Raw genomic sequence first — 11,577 nt, 5'->3', positions numbered from 1 at the left:
TAGATTAGTGTGGCCGGGTGTGGTGGCTCACACCTGTAATCCCAGCACTTCAGGAGGCTGAGGCTGGTAGATTACCTGAGGTCGGGAGTTCAAGATCAGCCAGACCAACATGGAGAAACCCTGTCTCTACCAAAAATACAAAATTAGCCAGGTGTGGTGGCACATGCCTGTAATCCCAGCTACTCGGGAGGCTGAGACAGGAGAATCACTTGAACCTGGGAGGCGGAGGTTGCGGTGAGCCAAGATCGCTCCATTGCACTCCAGCCTGGGCAACAAGAGCAAAACTCCGTCTCAAAAAAAAAAAAAAAAAAAGATTAGTGTTGGGAAGCAAATACTACCATACAGAGATTGGATTCCTTTTTGAAACAATTACCCAATTGCTTCATGCCATATACATATACAGCCTCTGGTCTGATGTCACTGGCTATTTCATCTCACCATCTCTGGGTCCATCACTAAGTGACTTAATAGACTCTTTTCCAGATAAGAGAAGTAGTGCTTAGTACCAGGGTAATGAAATTTTTGTGGTTATCATCTCCACATACACCTTTTTACCAAAGAATGTGTGGGTTTTAAACAAGCATATCAACCTCCATTCCTTGAGAAACCATGGTGAAATTCTTGAACTATTTCTGGTAGGCGCTTTATCTTTGAAATCCCTTCTAGTCTCTTTGCCATTTTTATAGATGTAATCAATTATTTTAGTCAAACAAAATACACTGCCAACTTTCCAGAATTCCTAGAACGATTTTAACTACTAGCTTGGGGTTTTATTCGGCATAAGCATAAAAGTTATTATATTCTAATTGCTTGTGATTGTTACGACATTGAGATTTATTTTGGTTGGTTATTTCAAGGGACTCTTAAAATGAGTTTAGTGACTTCATTCTGGTTTTCCTGATTGATTCTATTATTAGGACTGTGGAAGCCTGGGGCCTTTTGGCCTGACTGAATATCTTGAACAATTCTTTAAACAGTTTGGGTTTGGCAAAACCTATTTTGCCAAGAACATTACCCCTTAATTTTTAAAAACCATATGCATTTTAAGGAAAATGTAACCCATATGTTCCTAATTCCTCTGTACTAAACACATCAAAAGGTTTTGTAAGAACTGTTTGATTTCCAAGAAGCCTTATGAGCCTTCCTTATACGATCTTTTAAGTTATTTTCTTTTAAAACAGGAAGTTATTTCTGCCAAGGATGAAGTTACTTAGACACCAACTGTTTCAAAAAACTCATGAACTAAGTGGACAGATTTTGTTTCTGTGGGATATATTCACCAAATAAAGTGGTAGCAAAACACACACGCGCGCACACACACACACACACAACTAAGCTATGAGAAAACCAAATCATATAAAGAAACATTTAAATATATATTCATATATATATATATATTTCTGAATCCTCATACACTGAAATACTTGGTCATGGATTTAGTATTTGACAAGAACACCTGCTTCAAAGGAGTTTTTGAGAAGTATTGTTTTATTTTGTTTTGCTTTGTTTTTTAGTTCTAGAGAAGGTGCTCTAAAATCTTATCTGAATATCCCCTTTCATGATGTTACAATTTAACTTTTACCAGGGGATTTGGAAATTTTAATTTGGTTTACTTGCAAAGAATATTAACAAATCAGAACATGTATATATTTTTACATGTCTGTACATATGTGCGTGTATATATATAAATGTTTGTGTGTACGTGATCCTAGATCTTCTTCTGGGTAGTCAGCGTCCCATATTAATCTCTCAAGGAGACTCCAAATCATTGCACTCTTACCCCTCAAGATGGCAAAAATTGGTAATCATTCTTCCCTCCCAGTCTAGATTCATGAATGGTGTGTCCAGTATACACCTGGCAGTTTGTGAGGGCAGGGCTCCCCCACAAAACCCCCATGGAGAGACCAAACACAAAATGGACAAGTTATTTTCATCTTCTCTAGGTTGCAGTTCTTCATCTATAAGTGATAGAAATGGACAGAATTGTTCCTAAAGTTATATTATGCACAAGCATTTTTATGAACCAATTTTTAATATATTATCTAGTAATTCTGAAAGTGAAGGACACAGCATTTGCAATTAGTATTCAGTGCACACATCGCTTCTTGATGGAAACATTTAGGCATTTTGCTAAGAATAAAAGAAAGAAGGGGAGGGGAAGGGAGGGGTAGGGCGAGGAGGGACAGGGAGGGGTGGCACGGGGAGGGGAGGGGTGGGACGGGGAGGGGAGGGGAGGGGAGGGGATTCTTCTCTCAAACTTTAGAGGGTTTTAGATAAATAAACATCCAAACAGCTGTAACAATGTCTGATTAAAATTTTCATTAATGAAGAAAGAAAGCAGAAGCTAGAAGTTCTCAGAACTTGACATGGAGATTTTAAAATTGGGATGATAAGGCTCAGGGGATAGTTGCCAAGGAGAGTGTCATTTCAGGAAAACTCCAAGAAAGGTGGTCAGAAGAAGCAAGGCTGGATATCTTCAGGAGAGGGTAAAAAGTCGTTTTTAAAAGTTTAAGGGAAATGTAATGCAAATAAAGGAATTTAAATTTCACTTATTTTGTACCCATCATGTACGTTCTGTCCTGTCTCTTTTTTTCATTTTTAAAACTAAAGCTTTTGTCAGTTTTGAAATAGAAATATGTAGTGATTGAATTATTGTTTTTTAATTCGTGTTGCTTTAGTTTATATACCTAATTTCTACGTAATGCTTTTCTTCCTATTTCTCTATCCCAATGGATTGCAACTACCACCAAAAATACAAAAAAAAAAGAAAGCAAGACAGGAAGAAAGGAAAGAGGAAGGAAGGAAGGAAGGAAGGAAGGAAGGAAGGAGGGAGGAAGCAAATGAGGAATGTTATGGGAATAAAATTCAAAACAGTATACACTCATTATACAGATTCCTGGTTTCTCTGGGCCTAGAGGACAACCTGACTCTTTTGGGACACACTTATACTAGGGGCCATGCTGAAGCTGGGGGAGGCCAGGGAAACACCAAAGAATTTACTCATGTAATAGTGAGACTGCAACATGCTGGGATTGTTTTTGAAAATATAACTCTTCTATCTGAAAAGGCAAGAACAAGGCCAGTCATAAGTAAGATTCTAAAATTCTGAAGAGTAATATTAGAATGTGCTATGGGCTGGGTGCAGTGGCTCACAACGGTAATACCAATGCTTTGGGAGGCTAAGGCAGGAGGATCACTTGAAATCAGGAATCCAAAATCAGCCTGGGCAACATAGCAAGACCCTGTCTCTGCAGAAATTTTTTTTAAAAATTAGCCAGGCATGGGTGCATGTGCCTATAGTCCCGGCTGCTCAGAAGAATGAGGCAGGAGGATTTATTGAGCCCAGGAGTTTGAGACTGCAGTGAACTATGTTTGTGGCACCGCACAACAGCCTGGGTGACAAAATGAGACCCTGTCTCTAAAATAATAAAAAATTTACAAAGAAGGTGCTATATAATCTGAATGTGTGTGTCCTTCCAAAATTCCTATGTTGAAATCCTAATCCCAAAGTGATGGTATTAGGAGGTGGGGCCTTTGGGAGGTGACTAGGCAATAAGGGATCTGTCTTTAGAATGAAATTAGTGCCTTTATTGAAAAAAACAAAAACAAAAACAAAAAAAATGGAGAGCTAGCTTGTTTCTTCTACCATGTGTGGACACAAGTAGAAGGTGTCATCTATGAGCTAGGCCCTCACCAAACACCAGATCTGCTGGCCTTGATCTTGGACTTCCCAGACTCCTGTTGTTTATAAGCTACCCTGTCTACGGTATTTTGTTATAGCAGCCCAAACAGACTAGGACAGAAGGATAATTCAGTCCTGTTATGCTCCTTAAGGATTAAAGAATTGCATGAATACATACATATTTTAAAATAGTTAATGGCAGCTCCACTCATAATTCACTACTAAATTCACCTAAAACTCCCTGAATATATATATAATCAACAACACAATGTATTTCCCATTATTTCCCATGTGAAACATTTATTGATGACATTGTTAGAAGCAGACCTTATCTGTAAGTCTGATCCAATAGAAAAATATTAATGAATTGTTCTTAACAAGGACCTAATGCTTCAAAACTGTATCAAGTCCACCAATATAGTACGATGTTCCAAAAAATTTACATGGGATTGAAATTTTCTTTCATTTGTAGCTTTTGGCTAAGGCATGGATGAGGAGAAGAAAGAATTCTTCAGAGTAAAGCAACACGAGTATAAATGATCATCTGTTACTATTCCTTTTTAACCTATATTGTGAAGAAAGAGAGAAAGAATGAAAGAGGGAGGGAAGGAAGGAAGGAAGGAAAAAAGGAAGGAAAGGAAAAAGGAAGGAGGGAAGGAAAGAAGGAAGGAAGGAGGGAAGGAAGGAGGGAGAGAGAAAGAAAGAAAGAGAAAGAGAAAGGGAGGAGTCAAAATTTTTAAAAATCCAACAACTTGAGCTTTAAATATATTTAAAAAGTGGAATCATTAATCTATCTTGAGCTACAATATTTAGAAAGTTTTATTTGAAAAATAAAGAAAAGAGTGAAGAATACTACAGAATTCTGACTGCTTGAACTCCATTTTTATTTTTCACTAATCCATGTCTGGATTGGTTACTTTTAAAACTACTTTCACATAATTGACCTTGAAACTTTGCCTCTGGGGGAATCACAGGTCAATGTGTGAAGGAAAGTAGTGAAGTTAAAGGTAGAAAGTAAATGTAGATGATACCAATGCAAATTTTTCTGACTCATCAAATTTTTAAAAATTCAGCAATATTATGATCTACAGACGAGCTATTTTACTTTTCACCCATTCACAGTGACTTTGAAAGGCAAAATTAACTAGATTTGAAAAGCTTTCCATTACTAATGATATATTCCCTTTGAAGCATGCATCTCTGTGACCCATTCCCTATTCGTACCCGCCTCCCCTTTTGAAATCCCTAATAAAAACTTGCTGGTTTTGCGGCTCAGGTGGGCATCACGGAACCTGCCAACATGTGATGTCACCCCGGAGACCCAGCTGTAAAATTTCTCTCTTTTGTACTCTTTCTGTTTATTTCTCAGACTGGCCAACACTTTAGGGAAAATAGAAAAGAACCTATGTTGAAATATTGGGGACTGGTTCCCCCGATAAACTTATTTGATGGTAATTCTAACATGTTTGGCCAACCTTTTCTATTAAGCTGTGCTGAACAATACCCACTTAGGCAACGGTCTCCCACCACCTCATTCCAATCTGCAGTGATGTCTCCAGATTTGTGATAACAGCAATAACACAAAACAGGCTTTCTACTGTTGTGAGTAAACAGCAGAATTCATGAAGAAGCAAACTGTTTACCCATGTGAGGTGAATGAGCTTTTCCAGAGAAGCAGGGTTTAGTGCCCTCAAGGAGGCAATTTATTAAATGGAGCCAGAAATGTGTGCTCATTTCGCTGGTCTGAATAGAGCAAAGGCATCATCATTAAATAGCTACTTTAGGGCACCAAGATTTCTGTATCAGGTATTATGTAAACTTTATTTGTACATGCACCCAGTCCTCCCAACCAGGAACAGCAACAGGAAAATACCTACTAGGCCACTCTGCAGGATAGTCACTTATTTACAGTGAGAGAGGAACAAAGGTCTATTCTAGAAGTCAGGACACCTTTGTTTGTGTGTCCTACTGTGGGCAAAACACATAACAGTTCATTCATCTATAAACATGGCAGTTAAACAAGATGATTTCTAAAATCCCCTTCAATTCTCAAATAAAATTATTGATTCATTTTCCTCTCAATGTGTTACTTTATGTCTTCCAAGTTGTATTAAAAACGTTTTGATTTCAGTAATGCCTTTTCCCTACTCAGCCTAAATATATGCATAATTACCTTGAATTGAAACAAGATTTTTAGTGCAATATTCTCTTTCCTGTCCCTCCAAAGCATATGGAGAAACCAAAGCAATGCAAAAGTTGTTCTATGGCTGTGGCAAAAATCACTGAACACATAATTTCCATGCCCAAATAACATGAGTTGAAGCCAGTAATCTCATTTCTCACCTCCTCTATTTTCTGTCCCCAGAATGGATGATTACTTGCTTATTTTGCAAAGTAGATGTTACAAAGTTTCCTGGACATTGGGGAAAAAAAAAAAAAAACAGAGATGCAAAGCAAAACCTGATTATCTGTTTTTAAAAATGTGTAAATCTATTTTGGGAACTTGATGGACTCAGCCATCAGGTGTTTTGTAGGAAAAAAAAAAATGAAGAGGAAGGCCTGGAACTATAGTCAAGTCAGATTGACTTCAGATAAAATCCAATGTGATAAATTTTAAACTATTATTGGAAAAATAAAGGAGCTATGTTTACATGATTAGCTTCCATAAGTCCCTAGTGTTGTATTTCAGAATTCAGGATTCAGTCGCTTAGAATTCTGTACCCTCTAACCCTATGTAAAAGTCATCTATGAATGTCTATGTCACATATGCACTCCAAAAATATTAATTCATTGATTTTATTTTGTTTAGATAAAATTTTAAAAAGACAAGGAATTATTATTCTTCACTCTTTGGACATGTACACAAGCACCCCAAACACAGCTAGGCTAGTACTTTCTTGAATATAAAAGATCTGCATTACTCCTCTTTGTTTCCAAGCACCTAACACCATGTACAAAATATGATTTACAAAAATGCATTGCATGCAGAAGAATAAAGTATTTGATGTGAAGTTTTTTTAAGGCAGAGCAAGAAATGAACACTAAGAAAATAAAATATTTTTAATTTACTCAGTAGTCACTGGTGCCAGGCACTTTGCACATTTTACCTTTAATTCTTAAAATTACCCGCTGAGGCATTATCACCCCCACTTCCCAGAAGAGGACATTTCCAAGAGACAAACCAAATTGCCCACCATTATATCGCTAAGAATCGGTAGCTTGTTCTCAAGCCCTGTCTGGCTGGCAGCAATGCCTGTGTTCTCTGTTGCAGCCCAATTTCTCTTCCTAGTCACTGCTCAACCATAAGCTGTCCAACTTACATGTAACTTCATGAATACTGTTATAGAAAAGCATGGAGAAAACTGTGTTTTTGCTTCAGGGCTAGCTAATGTCTTCCAACCAAATCTCCAACTAATAATCAGTTTGTCTCATGCCTGGGTTGTTTTGTTCTGTTTTACTAAAATGTCTTTAAAATCTTTTCCGTCAGAGGAAAAGCTTGTCTGAGAAGATAGACATATATAAGTACCAAAATATCAAATAAAAGGGCCATTAAATGTTCCACAGGTGACCTCTAAGCTACCCAGAGGAACAATGGAGGGAAGAAGGAGGTTGGGAGAAAGGAAGGACAACCGTCATAGTCTTCCTAATTTAAGTAAGTCCTCAAAACTCAGCTCCTGAACCAGAGGCCTAATCACTGGAGGTCAGTAGACATATAAGTTTCCATCTTAATTAATTATTTGCCTGTAAGACAAGGCCTTGTGACAGCCTGGGCTTCTTCCTCAGACTGGTGAGCTGGTGAAGGAGGTCACAGTAGTGACCAAGACCTCTCAGACTGTGACTTGATGATGCTAGGCCCCACCTTGTCCCACATTTCAAATGCTTGTGTTGCCAAAGCTGAAGAATCAGGTTAGAGCTCCAGGGCTGGCTCCATACCCAGCAAGCAGCATGTGGACCGTAGCAGCTGTGGCCTTTGACCTGAGTTCAGTCTTTTTATTGTATGTTCTTAAAACTCTTGTCATCAGGAATGGGGCCTGCTCATTGGAAATGGGGCCTGACTCTTATTGGTTGTACATCCTCCCAAAGATTAGCGACTTTATCACAATACTTTGGCCATTCACTCCGAAGCAAGCCATATACTGGAATTTGTCATTTGCTCCAATTCTTCATTCATGACACCAGAAACTAACATTTAACTTCTTAAAAATAGTACTTAGAAAATATAAACATCCTTATTACTTGATCTTCTTTCTTCAGCTTCCAAGAGGAGATGATCATAAGTGAAATATGACTAATTTTTAACAATTCACTAAGCTTAAGTTTTATATTTATAGCTGCTCTGCATACAGACGTATAATAAATGTCATATCCAAATTTGTCATAAATGTATAATTAAGATGCTTTCCAAGGATTGTGCAAACTTGTCTACATAAATTACCTCACAGCAAACCTAGGAGATAGTAATGGGGGAAAAAGAAGGCTGGGAGAGGTAAGCATGTCCAAAGTTGTGGAGCTATTTAAACAAACTTTACAAATACCCATAACTAAGTAGATCACTCTCATATCCATTGAGATAAATTAATTGTATCTTCTGAAGTGGCAAGAACTTATCTGAATCATTATTTTTGCTCTGATAATATACTCATCTATATGATAGCCATTTGTTGTACGTGTCCAATTATATAGTCAAAGGTTTAAGGCTGTAGATTCTAATGAAAACTATGAAGTATTTCCCCAGAAAAAAAAAAAAGGGCCATCCATGCATCTGCCACAGTTGTTTCCACAATTTCAGGGTGCTGGAAGGCCTTCTGTAGCTTGTCTGCAGGCTTGAAGACCCATGTATTTTAGAGGATCATGAGCCCCAGACTTAGAACACCTCCCTCACTATCTTACACTAATTCCTCTTTTGCAGGCTTTTGCCTTCCACACTTTTGGTGCTGGAGAAAAAGGCTAACGCTGAAAAAGGAAGACATTTGCTCTAAGTGTCTTTAAACTTTTGAAACCTTCACAGTCTATGAGGCTATAAATACAGTTTACCAGGAAGCTTGTTTTTCCTTTTTATTATCATATTCTTTAAAATATAAAACCCAGAAAAGACATAACTGTAACGTGCACTCTCTGAGCCATGACTTTGGTGAGCACTTGGGGAACAGACATGTCTTTATTGGATTGCCTTTGTCTTAACACAAAACGCACTGATAGCTCCAGGAAATCCAGATATGTCTGTGTAGGTTATTTCATGCTGTAGATATTTAAGGAGGTGTGAAAGTGGACATTAGCACTCTTTTTGGAAGGAAAAGACTCTTCTTGCTTGAACACTAGTAACATTTAAACATAACTTAGCAGACCGAAATTCAAGGCTATTTAAAATATGTTCCCTTGGTAAGATCTAAAGTTCAGTTGTAAATTTTTAACCTCGGTATGAAATTCACATGTTATCTCACTTTATGCTCCCTCCTAAAATGCTTTAAATTCTAAACATTCTATTTCTTTCTGGGATATGTAGCCGAAATATCTTACATCCAATCCTCTGTCCCATCCTTTCTGCCGTATTTTGGAACTTTATAATATCTTGCCTGGGTTTTTTTTGTTTTTGTTTTTGTTTTTGTTTTTTTGAGACAGAGTCTCACTCTGTCACCCAGGCTGGAGTGCAGTGGCGTGATCTCTGCTCACTGCAAGCTCCGCCTCCCGGGTTCATGCCATTGTCCTGCCTCAGCCTCCTGAGTAGCTGGGACTGCAGGCGCCCGCCACCACACCCGGATAATTTTTTGTATTTTTAGTAGAGACGGGGTTTCACCATGTTAGTCAGGATGGTCTCAATCTCCTGACCTCGTGATCCACCTGCCTCAGCCTTCCGAAGTGCTGGGATACAAGCGTGAGCCACCGCACCAGGCCCTTGCCTGGGTTTTTTAGAATAGCTTCCTGTCTCATAACTCCCTGACCAAGTCAGAGAGTATTGACAGACATTAACTATTTCCCTAATTATTAAATCTGATCATGTCAACCACTTGCTTTAAAATTCCTTTTGGTTCCTATTCCTTCCAGATTTAGACCCAAATTTCTTATTTTAGCTCTCAAGGCCCTTCCAATCTATTTCTGGCCTAATATCCCATTGGTAACTCTAGCTAAACTCCTCTCCACTTCCATTAAGCCACCAATATGCCTCTAAATTCAATCCAGTTATACTAAAGTCCTCATCATTTTTAAGCACATCAAGATCTGCTATAAAAGATATGGAATCAGCCGGGTGCAATGGCTCAGGCCTGTAATCCCACCACTTTGGGAGACCCAGGGGGCAGGTCACGAGGTCAGTATATTGAGACCATCCTGGCCAACATGGTGAAACCTCATCACTACTAAAAATACAAAAATCAGTCAGGTGTGCTGGTGTGTGCCTGTAGTCCCAGCTACTCAGGAGGCTGAGGCAGGAGAATTGCTTGAACACGGGAGGCAGAGGTTGCAGTGAGCAGAGATCACACCACTGCACTCCAGCCTGACAATAGAGCAAGACTTCATCTCAAAAAAAAGATATGGAATTAACCTAGATGCTCATCAATGATAGGCTACATAAAGCAAATGTAGTACATGTACACCATGGAAAACTACACAGCCATGAAAAAGAATGAGATCAAGTTCTTTGCAGCAACATGAATGGAGATGGAGGCCATTATTCTAAGACAACTAATGCAGGAACAGTAAGCCAAATACCACATGTTCTAACTTATAAGAGGTAGCTAAACATTGAATACACGTGGACACAAAGAAGGGAACAACAGACACCTGGGCCTACTTGAGGGTAGAGGGAGGAAGGACGATGAGGACGGAAAAGCTACTCATTGGGTACTATGCTTATTACCTGGGTGACAAAAGAATCTGTACACCAAACCCCCACAACACACAATTTACCTATATAACAAACCTGCACATGTACCTTTTTTTTTTTTTTTTTAGTTTTTTCTTTTTTTTTTTTTTTTTTATTATTATTATTATACTTTAGGTTTTATGGTACATGTGCACAATGTGCAGGTAAGTTACATATATATAGGCACATGTACCTTTGAACCTAAAATAAAACTTAAACTTTTTTTAAATTTAAAAAATGAATAAATAAATAAAGACTTGCCATAATAAGAATCATGCTCTCTCTCCTGGCATGTTCTTTCTCACCTTCATCAACTGAAGCTGCCTACTCATCTTTTAAGACTCAGTTCCAATGTCATCTCTTCTGAGGAGACTTTCATGAACTCCTCATATAGTTAGCCTATCTTTGTGCTCAATCCCATTTTCTGTGTAACTCCATAAAAGCTAGTATCAGCCAGGCGCGGTGGTTCACGCCTGTAATCTCAGCACTTTGGGAGGCCAAGGTGGGTGGATCACCTGAGGTCAAGAGTTTGAGACCAGCCTGGCCAAGATGGTGAAACCCTGTCTCCACCAAAAATACAAAAACTAGCCAGGCGTAGTGGTGCGCGCCTGTAATCCCAACTACTCAGGAGGCTGAGGCACGAGAATCGTTTGAACCCTGGAGGCAGAGGTTGCAGTGAGGCAAGATCGCGCCATTGCACTCCAGCCTGGGCGAAAGAGCGAGATTTTGTCTCAAAAAAAAAAAAAAAAAAAAAAACTAGTATCATTGAAAGCTTTATGCATGATAATCTGTCTCGCCAGGAAGACTATGAGGTTCTCCAAGAAGACGGATATTATATTATCTTTATAGAGCCTGCACCAGGCCAATGATTGACATAGCTCATTAGCTCAGAAATTATTTGAATAATCAATAATATAGTGGAGTGAATGTGAGAATAAATTTTTATTGTATTACTATCAATCGCTAAATGGGATGTAAATAAATTACAGTAGAAAAATTTAGACATTTCTAAATTAATATTGTTAAAATATTTAAA

The sequence above is a fragment of the Pongo pygmaeus genome, chromosome 5, assembly GCF_028885625.2.
Source record: "Pongo pygmaeus isolate AG05252 chromosome 5, NHGRI_mPonPyg2-v2.0_pri, whole genome shotgun sequence".
Taxonomy (NCBI): Eukaryota; Metazoa; Chordata; class Mammalia; order Primates; family Hominidae; genus Pongo; species Pongo pygmaeus.
This window is presented reverse-complemented; position numbering follows the sequence as displayed.